This window comes from Zea mays, chromosome 8, assembly GCF_902167145.1.
Source record: "Zea mays cultivar B73 chromosome 8, Zm-B73-REFERENCE-NAM-5.0, whole genome shotgun sequence".
NCBI lineage: Eukaryota > Viridiplantae > Streptophyta > Magnoliopsida > Poales > Poaceae > Zea > Zea mays.
Genome location: NC_050103.1, coordinates 8,555,713 through 8,568,454, shown reverse-complemented (window position 1 = coordinate 8,568,454; position 12,742 = coordinate 8,555,713).

The window sequence follows — 12,742 nt, the reverse complement described above, 5'->3', positions numbered from 1 at the left end:
CTCCCCCGTCATGTGGTTTGTGCATCCGCTGTCTGTTGGGACCATGCTTCGTCGCCGAAGGTCCTGCAGGAAGAAACAACTTCGGCTGAAGCTGTCTACACGTGATGTCGAAGGGTGCCGTTCATGAAGCTTCGGAATTACAAACCGACTTAAAAGTAGAATGACCTTTTAGTCCATAAGTGTTTGAGTCGTTGTTGTAAACTTTTATGAGGAGTATGATTGTAATTGCTCACAGGCTGTGTCATGTGCCTATAAATAGTGAACAGTATTCCTTTACTGTTCACGCATTCCTGTAATAGCAATCGCATCATTCGGAAATTATTCTTTGCCAAGGCAGAGGTACAAATGTATCTAATATTTGAATATATCAAGTTGATATAATATGAAAATGATGGTGTTCATTTATAATTTACTTGTCTTTAATGTTTCATATCTCGTATTATTTTATACAATCTATTAGAGTTCAATTACAAAGATTCAACCTTCGTAATTGTATCGTCTTTAACCTTCGTCCGAAGTGCATTAAATCCTTAAGGAAATAATGCTTCAGTGGACGAAGGGCATTAACATTTAACATTTTGTGTTGCCTTGTTCTTAATTCATAGCATTTGAGAACGAGTCCCCAACACTGTCGATAATCCAGCTTGTTCCCCCGGATGCATAAACCTGCAAGGCAAATTTAGGCTTGGGTCTTAGGTACCCAACTCTTGTTGGGTCCTACAAGGTTAGTGACAATATCCTTAGGGACCCAAATGCAAGTTTTATCTCCCTTGCATTTTGCCCCTAATTTCCTAGCAATCACCTTTCTCTCCTTTCTACAAATTGCAAAGAAAGCATTGCAAGCATGATAAATTATAGAAGGTTCATTGTTTACTTTCCTAGAAACATGACCAATATTTCTTCTAGGCATAACATTTTTCCTAGTCAAATTTCTATCATGCATAATAGAAGAACTAGAAGCAATCATGGCATTTGAATTGTAAGCATTACATCTCCTATCATAATGAACATTTCTAGAAAATTTCCTATTATGGTACATAAAAGCATAGTTCTTTTGACAACTATTAGTCATAGGGGCCTTCCCTTTCTCCTTGGCGGGAATGGGAGCCTTATGACTAGTTAAGTTCTTGACTTCCCTCTTGAAGCCAAGACCATCCTTAATTGAGGGGTGTCTACCAATCGTGTAGGCATCCCTAGCAAATTTTAGTTTGTCAAATTCACTCTTGCTAGTCTTAAGTTGGGCATTAAGACTAGCCACTTCATTATTTAATTTAGAAATGCAAGCTAGGTGTTCACTACAAGCATCAACATTAAAATCTTTGCACCTATTGCAAATCATAACATGTTCTACACAAGAGTTAGATTTATTTGCTACTTCTAGTTTAGCATTTAAATCATCATTAACACCTTTTAAAGTAGAAATGGTTTCATGACAAGTAGATAGTTCACAAGAAAGCATTTCATTTCTTTTAACTTCTAGAGCAAGAGAATTTTGTGCACTAACAAATTTATCATGCTCTTTATACAAAAGATCCTCTTGCTTTTCTAATAACCTATTCTTATCATTCAAGGCATCAATTAATTCATTAATTTTATTAACCTTGGTTCTATCTAGGCCCTTGAATAAACATGAATAATCTATTTCATCATCATCACTAGACTCATCCTAACTTGAAGAAGCATAAGTAGTATTGTTCCGAGTACATACCTTCTTCTCCTTTGCCATGAGGCATGTGTGATGCTCGTTGGGAAAGAGGGGTGACTTGTTGAAAGCGGTGGCGGCGAGTCCTTCGTTGTCGGAGTCTGACGAGGAATCCGAATCCCACTCCTTTCCAAGATGTGCCTCGCCCTTCGCCTTCTTGTAGTTCTTCTTCTTTTCCCACTTTCCACTCTTCTTTTCCTGGTCACTATCATTATCGGGACAATTAGCGATAAAATGACCAATCTTACCACATTTGAAGCAGGAGCGCTTCCCTTTCGTTTTGTTCTTGTTCGGGTGCTCCTTTCGACCCTTTAGCGCCGTCTTGAACCGCTTGATGATGAGGGCCATCTCTTCATCATTAAGCCCGGCCGCCTCAACTTGCGCCACCTTGCTAGGTAGCGCCTCCTTGCTCCTTGTTGCCTTGAGAGCAATAGTTTGAGGCTCTTGGATTGGGCCATTTAATGCATCGCCGACGTATCTAGCCTCCTTGATCATCATCCGCCCGCTTACGAACTTTCCAAGGATCTCCTCGGGCGTCATCTTCGTGTACCTAGGATTCTCACGAATATTGTTCACAAGATGTGGATCAAGTACAGTAAAGGACCTTAGCATTAGTCGGACGACGTCGTGGTACGTCCGTCGCGTGCTTCCATAGCTCCTTATCTTGTTGACGAGGGTCTTGAGCCTGTTGTAAGTCTGGGTTGGCTCCTCCCCTCTTATCATCGTGAATCTCTCGAGTTCGCCTTCCACCAACTCCATCTTGGTGAGCATGGTGACGTCGTTCCCCTCATGTGAGATCTTGAGGGTGTCCCAGATCTGCTTGGCATTGTCCAAGACGCTCACCTTATGGTACTCGTCCCTGCACAATGAGGCTAACAATATAGTAGTAGCTTGTGCATTTTTATGAATCTATTCATTGATAAACAAAGGACTATCCGAGCTATCAAATTTCATTCCATTATCGACTATCTCCCATATGCTAGGATGGAGAGAGAACAAGTGACTACGCATTTTGTGACTCCAAAATCCGTAGTCCTCTCCATCAAAGTGAGGAGGTTTGACAAGAGGAATGGAAAGCAAATGTGCATTTGAGCTATGCGGAATACGAGAATAATCGAAAGAGAAGTTTGAGTTAACCGTCTTCTTTTTCTCGTAGTCGTTGTCGTCGTCCTTTTGGGAAGAAGAGGACTCGTCGCTGTCGTCGTAGTAGACGATCTCCTTGATGCGCCTCGTCTTCTTCTTGTTTCCATCTTTTCGTTTGTGGCCTGAGCCCGAGTCAGTAGGCTTGTCATCTTTCGGCTCGTTGACGAAGTACTCCTTCTTATCATTGATCACAATCCCCTTGCCCTTAGGATCCATCTCTTCGGGCGATTAGTCCCTTTCTTGAAGAGAACGGCTCCGATACCAATTGAGAGCACCTAGAGGGGGTGAATAGGTGATCCTGTAAAAACTTGAAACTTAATCCGCAAAACTTGATTAGGAGTTAGCACGAATAAGCAAAGTGGCTAGAGATGAGAACTTGCACAACACGATAACCACAAAGAGATCAACATAGAGATGGCACAGTGGTTTATCCCGTGGTTCGGCCAAGTCCAACACTTGCCTACTCCATGTTGTGGCGTCCCAATGGACGAGGGTTGCAATCAACCCCTTTCAAGCGGTCCAAAGACCCACTTGAATACCACGGTGTTTTGCTTTCACTTTACTATATCCCACTTGCGAGGAATCTCCACAGCTTGGAGCCTCTCGCCCTTACACTTTGATGTTCACAAAGAAGCACGGAGTAAGGGGGGATGAGCAACACACACAAGACACAAAATCAGAGCGACAACACGCACACAAGTCGCAGCAAGAGCTCACAACACAACCCGGCGAGTTCACAACTCAAATGGAGCTCTAGTTGCTATCACAAAGAATCAAATGCGCGGAATCGAAGTCTTGGTGCTTAGGATTTAGGAATGCTTAGAGAATGCTTGGTGTACTCCTCCATGCGCCTAGGGGTCCCTTTTATAGCCCCAAGGCAGCTAGGAGTCGTTGAGTGCATTCCAGGAAGGCAATTCTTGCCTTCTGTCGCCTGGTGCACCGGACAATCCGGTGCACCACCGGACACTGTCCGGTGTGGATCTCCTTCCTTATTTGGCGAAGCCGACCGTTTGCACTCGAGAGCCGTTGGCGCACCGTACACTGTCCGGTGCACACCGGACAGTCCGGTGCCCCCTTCCGACCGTTGGCTCGGCCACGTGTCTCGCGCGGATCGTGCGGCCGACCGTTGGCTCACCGGACAGTCCGGTGCACACCGGACAGTCCGGTGAATTATAGCCGTACGCCGTTAATCACTTCCCGAGAGCAGCCAGTTGACAGCCGCCGGCCTGGCGCACCGGACAGTCCGGTGCACCCAGACAGAGCTGATTTTGGCTGAACAAAGCCATCTTTAATTTCAACTTGATTTTTCCTGTTTCCAGCACTTAGACACAATACATTAGTCTCTAAAACAATGTACTAAGTCTGAGAAACATACCTTTATACTTGATTTGTACTTTGTCCATCATTTAACACTTAGGCACTTGTGTTGGACACTAAATCACCAAAATACTTAGAAATGGCCCAAGGGCACATTTCCCTTTCACTCTCCATCAAAGTGTGGAGGTTTACCAAGAGGAATAGAGAGCAAATGGGCATTGGAATTATACGGAATACGAGAATAATCAAATGAAAAGTTTGAGTTAACCGGTTTCTTTTTCTCGTCGTAGTCATCGTCTCTTGGGGAAGAAGAAGACTCGTCGCTGTCGTAGTAGACAATCTTCTTGATGCGCCTCTTCTTCTTCCCATCCTTCTTGTGACTCGAGCCAGAGTCAATGGGCTTATCGTCTCTTGGCTCGTTGAAGATGGACTCCTTCTCCTTATCGTTGACCACCATCCCCTTTGCCTTAGGATCCATCTCTTCGGGCGATTAGTCCCTTTCGTGAAGAGAACGACTCTGATACCAATTGAGAGCACCTAGAGGGGGGTGCATAGGTGATCCTGTAAAAATCAAATACTTATAGCTACAAAACTTGGTTAAGTGTTAGTATGGCTAAGAAGCGAGCACTTGCTAACACAAGATATCACACAAAAGCAATCACAAGAGACATTGTGGTTTTATCCCATGGTTCGGCCAAGTATAACACTTGCCTACTCCACGTTGTGGCGTCCCAATGGACGAGGGTTGCACTTAACCCCTTTCAAGTGATCCAATGATCAACTTGAATACCACGGATTTTTCCTTTCTTATGCTTTCTCCCGTTCACGAGGAATCTCCACAACTTGGAGCCTCTCGCCCTTACAATTGATGATCACAAAGAAGCACGAAAGTAAGGGAGGGGAGAGCAACACACACAAGACTCAAAACAAGAGCACAATCACGCACACAAGCCACAACTTGAGCTCACAACACAACTCGAGGAGTTCTCTACTCAAATGGGGCTCAAGTCACTATCTCAAAGAATCGAATGCGTGAGAATGGAGTCTTGGCGCTTAGGAATGATCAAGGAATGCTTGGGTGACTCCTCCATGCGCCTAGGGGTCCCTTTTATAGCCCCAAGGCAGCTAGGAGCCGTTGGAGGCAATCTTGGAAGGCCAAAGTTGCCTTCTGTTGGGTGGCGCATCGGACAGCCCGGTGTGCCACCGGTCAGCTACTGTTCATGTCCGGTGCCCAATTCCCTTCCAAATCGGGCGCAACCGACCATTGCAGATTGGTGGCTGTTGGCGCACCGGACACTGTCCGGTGCACACCAGACAGTCCGGTGCCCCCTGCCGACCGTTGGAGCGAGCCACGCGTCGCCCGCGGATTTGGGGGCCGATCGTTGCACTGGCGGCCGTTGGCTCACCGGACAGTCCGGTGAATTATAGCCATACGCCGCCGAAGTATTCCCGAGAGTGTCCAGTTCGCCGGAGCTGGCCTGGCGCACCGAACACTGTCCGGTGCACCACCGGACTGTCCGGTGTGCCAGACCGAGCTGAGTCTTGGCTGCTCCAGCCAAGTCCTTTTCTTTTTCTCTTTTCTCTGATTCTAGCACTTAGACAAATATATTAGTACACAAAGACCAATGTACTAAGTCTAGAAGCATACCTTTGCCTTGATTGTCACTTTTCTCTTTATGAGAGCTTATTTAAATGTGTTGGGCACTTAATCACCAAAACATAATAGAAATTGCTCAAAGGCACATTTCCCTTTCACTTTTCCTAAATATAATTTTGGTGGTTGAATGCCCAACACAAATGATTGGACTAACTAGTTTACTCTAGATTATATTCCACAGGTGCATAAAGGTTCAACACAAACCAATAAAAGAACAAAGTTAGGGTTCAAAAGAAAGGAGCAAAAGAAACTGAAGAGAACCCTAGTCTGGCGCACCGGACTGTCTGGTGTGCCACCAGACAGTGTTCGGTGTACCAGGGTCGATCGACTTCAAACTCCTCACCTTCGGGTTTCTGAGGCCGCGCTCCGCTATAATTCATCGGACTGTCCGGTGTGCCACCAGAGTGTTCGGTGTGCCACCGGAGTGTCCGGTGCACCAGTGGAGCAAAGGCTCCAGCGCAACGGTCGACTGTAACGGACACCTGCAAAAGTGCTAAAGTGTGCGGACAGTTCGCGCAGAGTCAGAGCAGCCGCTAGAAGGCACACCGGACAATGAATAGGGTCTGTCCGGTGTGGCACCGAACTGTCCGGTGCCACAAGAAGACAAAGCTCCAATGGTCGAAATCGCTAGAACCCTAACGGTTGGGTGATGTGGCTGGCACACTGGACACTGTCCGGTGGCGCACCGGACTATCCGGTGCGCCCATTGACAGCAGCATGTCCCAACAGTTGAATTGGTGGTTGGGGGCTATAAATACCCCACAACCACCTCCACTCCAACCATCCAAGCATTCACTACTCCTCATTCAATACAAGAGCAATAGACTCCACTCCAAAGACACAATTCAAGTGATCGATCCACTCAAAGTCTCCAATTCAACTCTAGCGCATTTAGACTTGTGAGAGGATCATTTGTGTTTCTTTGTTGCTCTTGTGTGCTTGGCTTGGCTTTCTTTTCTTTCTCACTTCTTACTCTCAAGCTTTGTAAGCGAGGCAAGAGACACTAATTGTGTGGTGGTCCTTGCGGGGTCTAAGTGACCCGTGAGATTAAGGAAGAAGCCTCACTCGGTCTAAGTGACCGTTTGAGAGAGGGAAATGGTTGAAAGAGACCCGGTCTTTGTTACCACCTCAACGGGGACTAGGTTCTTTGGAACCGAACCTCGGTAAAACAAATCACCTTGTCATCCGCTTTATTTCATGGTTGATTTGTTTTCTCCCTCTCTCCCGGACTCGGTTTTTATTCTAACGCTAACCCCGGCTCGTAGTGTGTTTAAAGTTGTAAATTTCAGTTTCCACCTATCCACCCCCCTCTAGGCGACTTTCAGCTCCCGCGGCACTGGTGCCGCAACCCGCGCTGCCGCGGCCTGCGGAAGGCGCTGGAGTTCGACGTCGATCTGCAGACCGAGGGGGCCTTCGCGCTGGCGCCAGAAGCACCATCGGCGGCACCGAAGCATCCATGTGGTGCGAGATCGAGGTGCTACCGTGGAGGTGCTGGGATGTGGAGTTGAGCGGTGGTGCTTTTGTCCAGGGGCAAAGGCGTCCCGTCAAAGGTTTACAGTACACGAAAACAAGGTGAAGTTGCTAATAACCCCCTAAATGGCATTTTCCCTATATGCCAGTGTTTGAGAATGGCGTATTAACGAAGCATGTTCTCATAATGGCATTTGAGCGAATCCTAAGTTTCATAATGGCAGAATTCCAATTTTCTCGGCCATGGGATGGCATGCAATTATGCTGCCAGAGGGGAAGCATCATCAGAGGTAAAGCTACCATGATGGAAGTTGTCATACCATTCATCCTCATTCAATGAGCTCTCCTGACAAAGCTCCCTGTGTTGAGGCCTTTGGTCATGGTCATCTTGGGTAAGATGGCGCATTTCCTCAGCGGCTTCGTCAATCTTCTTCTGAAGGTTGGTCAGTCGGGCCATCTTCTCCTTTTGTCTTTGTACCTGCTGATGAATGACTTCCAGGTTCCTGATCTCCTGGTCCAGCTCCTCCTCCTGGAGTGTTGGGCTGGTAGCCTTTCTTTTCTGGCTTCTCGGAGAGAGATTATCTCCAGGTTTTGTCTAGTGGTTGAAGTGCAGCCCCTGACGCTGCTATCTTCTTCGGCGGCATGATGAAGGTTATTGCTTTGCCGAAGATTGTGGAAATGAGTACACCGGAGGTGGGCGCCAATGTTGGTCACTTGTTCTCAAATGCTACAGATTAAGAACAAGGCAACACAATTGTTAATGGTTAAAGACCTTCGTCCTTCGAATCATTATTTCCTTTTGGATATAATGATCTTCAGACGAAGGTTATGAAGCACATAGCTTCATCATCTCAATATGTAAATATGGATATAAATATAAATATGAGTAAGAGTGTGAAAGAACATTAAAGAATGAAAGATAATGATGAGATCCTCACAATTTTTTTATATTCATATCCACATATAAGAATTAACATTAATGATATTTATAATACTATTATATCTTCGGTTTGCCAGAAGATGAGAATGCAAAGATGACGCAAGAGAGAGATTACAATCCAGCGTGAACAGTACAGTGCTACTGTTCATCTATTTATAGGCACGGGACGCAACCTAGATAAGATTACATCCATGCCCCTGACATTTACTCTTAATCATAATGCGAGTTATCAAGGACGAAGTAGTCTTTTCCCCCTTAGGTCAGTTCCGTCCTTCATGCTTGCTATCATACCAAGCCGAAGCTCCTTTAGCCATAGCTTCGACGTTCATCCATGTCTCCTACGGGTTGTATCTTCATATTACACACGCCTTTATCATGAGAGAACCTTCATCCCAAAGCCGAAGCCTCCTGTAATAGTTTATGTCATACTAAAAACATATGGTTAGTCACGTTTTTTAGGACCTTCAGAAGAGGAAGGCCCCAACAGACTAATAGCTTGCATTCTGAGAAGAAAAACCATGCTTACTTATATTCTCATGATAAGAATGTCTCTCATTATGCTCATCATGATACTTGTAATGATCGTTTTGCTTTTCCAAAGTATCATAATAGTATCTCTACTCCCTGCACTTTTCATGCTTTATCTAGTGATTCTAATAGGAGTAGAACTAGGTGTCATGTTGTTTCTCATGCGCCTAAGGATAGGAATGCATCTCATGGATCCTCTATTTTACTCCGCACTTTTGATACATCCTATGTGATTCATTATAAAAATGATAAGATTGTTGCTACAACTGTGGGGCCAAAATGCAAGAAAGGTAAAACTTGCATTTGGGTTCCAAAATCTTATGTAATTAACCTAACAGGACACAACACAAGTTGGGGACCTAAATCCCATGCCTAAATACCTTGCAGGTTTATGCATCCGGGAGCTCAAGCTGGATCATTGATAGCGAATGCACAAACCACATGACTGGGGAGAAGAACATGTTCACTTCCTACGTCAAGAATAGGGATTCTCATGCCATGACCATCTTTGGAGATGGGAATCAAGGCAAGGTAAAGGGCATAGGTAAAATAACCATTTCTACCAGGCATAGGTAAAGGGCATAGGTAAAATCGCTTGGATATAATTTGCATCCTGTTAGTCAGTTATGTAACATGGGTTACAATTGTTTATTTACAAATGTTGATGTAATTATCTTTAGAAGAAGTGACAGTTCATTATCATTTAAGAGTGTATCTGACGACAAGTTTTATTTAGTGGATTATACTAAAAATGTTGATCTAGATGCATGTTTACTTGCTAATACCAACATGGGTTGGCTTTAGCATCATCGTCTAGCACATGTTGGAATGAAGAACCTTCATAAACTTCTAAAGGTAGAACATGTGTTAGGACTAACCCGATGTCTATTTTGAGAAAGACAGACCTTATGCAGCGTGTCAAGCAGGTAAACAGGTGGGAACAAGTTATCCAAGCAACAACGAGATGACGACATCAAGAAAATTGGAGCTTCTCCACATAAATCTCTTCGGGCCCGTTGCTTATCTTAGCATCGGTGGAAGTAAGTATGGTCTAGTAATTGTTGATGACTATTCTGGCTTCACTTGTACATTCTTTTTATAGGAAAAATCCGAAACTCAAGAAACTCTCAAGCGCTTCCTAAGACGGGCTCAAAATGAGTTTGAGCTAAAAGTGAAGAAGATAAGGAGCGATAATGGATCTGAGTTTAAAAATCTTCAAGTGGAGGAATATCTTGAGGAGGAAGGCATCAAGCATGAGTTCTCTACTCCCTACACTCCACAATAAAATGGTGTAGTGGTGAGGAAGAACATGACGCTCATTGACATGGCGAGAACGATGCTGGAAGAATACAAGACGCCGAAACGGTTTTGGTCGAAAGCCATAAATACGGATTGCCATGCCATAAATTGTCTCTATCTTCATCGCCTCCTCAAGAAGACGGTAAATGAACTACTCACTGGTAACAAACCCAAGGTTTCTCACTTTCGTGTATTTGGGAGCAAATGCTACATCTTGGTAAAGAAAGGTAGGCATTCAAAGTTTGTTGCCAAAGCCGTTGAAGGGTTTTTACTTGGTTATGACTCAAATACAAAGGCATATAGAGTCTTCAACAAATCTTCAGGTTTAGTTGAAGTCTCTAGTGACATTGTATTTGATGAGACTAATGGCTCTCCAAGAGAACAAGAAGGAAGGGAAGAGGAAGCTGTACCACATGCACCTCCAACCCAAGTCCGCACCAACATACAAAGGGATCATCCGGTGGATCAAATTCTTGGTGACATTATCAAGGGAGTTAGTACTTGATCACGTATTGCAAATTTTAGTGAACACTACTCATTTGTTTCTTCTATTGAGCCTTTCAGGGTATAAGAAGCCTTGTAGCATCCGGACTAGGTGTTGGCCATGCAAGAGGAGCTCAACAACTTCAAGAGAAATGAAGTATGGAGTCTGGTGCCATGGCCAAAGCAAAATATTGTGCACACCAAGTGGGTATTTCACAACAAACAAGATGAATATGAAGTGGTGACAAGAAACAAGGCGATACTTGTGGCAAAAGGTTATGCCCAAGTTGCAAGTTTTGATTTTGATGTGACTTTTGCTCCTGTAGCTAGGCTTGAGTCTATTCGTATATTATTAGCCTACGATTCTCATCATTCTTTTAAGCTCTATCAAATGGACGTGAAGAGCGCTTTCCTCAATGGGCCAATCAAGGATGAGGTGTACGTGGAGCAACCCCCTGGCTTCAAGGATGACAGGTACCTCGACCATGTGTACAAACTCTCTAAGGCGCTATATGGACTTATGCAAGCCCTAAGTGCATGGTATGAATGCCTTAGAGATTTCCTTATTTCTAATGCTTTCAGGGTCGGAAAAGCTGATCCTACTCTTTTCACTAAGACTTGTAATGGTGATTTGTTTATATGCCAAATATATGTTAATGACATAATATTTGGTTCTACTAATCAAAAGTCATGTGAAGAGTTTAGCAGGGTGATGACACAAATTCGAGATGTCCATGATGGGAGAGTTGACTTACTTCCTCAGGTTTCAAGTAAAGCAACTCAAGGAAGGGACATTCCTCTCTCAAACAAAGTAGATCCAAGATATCCAAAAGAAGTTTGGGATGAAGGACGTCAAGCCTGCTAAAACGCCAATGGGAACTGACGGACACTTGGACCTCAACGCGGGAGGTAATAACATATATCAAAAGGTATGCCAGCCTATGATAGGATCCTTACTTTATCTTTGTGCAAGTAGACCAGAGATTATGCTTTCTGTTTGCATATGTGCTAGATTTCAATATGATCCCAAGGAATGTCACCTTGTGGCTGTGAAGCGTATTCTTAGATATTTAGTTCATACGCCTTACATCGGACTCTGGTATCCCAAGAGGTCTACCTTTGACTTAATTGGATATTCAAACTCCGACTATGTCGGGTGCATGGTTGATAGGAAGAGCACATCAGGGACTTGTCAGTTTCTAGGAAGGTCCCTGGTGTCTTGGAGATCAAAGAAACAAACTTCTGTTGCCCTATCCATCGTCGAGGTCGAGTATGTTGCCGTAGGCCAGTGTTGTGCGCAACTACTTTGAATAAGACAAACCCTCCAGGACTTTGGCTACAATCTAAGCAAAATCCCACTCATATGTGATAACGAGAGTGCAGACTGATTGGTGGAGAATCTCGTTGAACACAGCCGCACTAAGCACATAGACATCCAGCATCAATTTCTGAGAGATCACCAACAAAAGGGAGATATCGATATTTGCCATATTAGCACCGATCACCAGCTAGCCGATATTTTTACCAAGCCTTTAGATGAGAAAATGCTTTGTAAGCTACGTAGTGAGCTAAATGTCTTAGATTCGCGGTTGGCTTGGTCTAGAGCATATATGTCTTTTTATGTATTCATCATGTCATTATAAGTTTAATTATGTATTTGTTGTGTTTAAGTTGTAAAACATCATCTCGGGACCTCACAAGTTCTCGTGCAAATGAGGCATATGTTTAGGGGGAGGATACGCTACAACTTGGCCCTTTGAGACTAACATGATTGCTTTGAGTGGTTTTGGTGTAGTCTCAAAGGTGATTGGAAAGGAAATGGTGAACTTGAACAACAAATGAGGCTTCCACTACAAAATGATATCATGTTCAAGTTGCCCTTGGTGATCATTGCCTTCTTGCTTTTAATTCACAGTTTTTGGTGAGGCAATGAGGTTTCAAGGCCATTAGTTTCTCCGTTTTGGTGCTAAATGTCAAAGTGGGAGAAATCAAGGCCAAAGCAACTGGATCAACTACCACTTATGTATTTCAAAAAATATTATGTTTGCACTCGTCTTTTGACCAAAACTCTCTTATTGCAAAATTACACTCTTGTGGGGGAGAAACCTTTATTATAGAAAAGGGGGAGTTTTTGGTTGTTGATCAATGAAAAATGTGTTGATTTGCTAAAACAAAGTGTTTTTGACATAGAAGTAAGAAAATG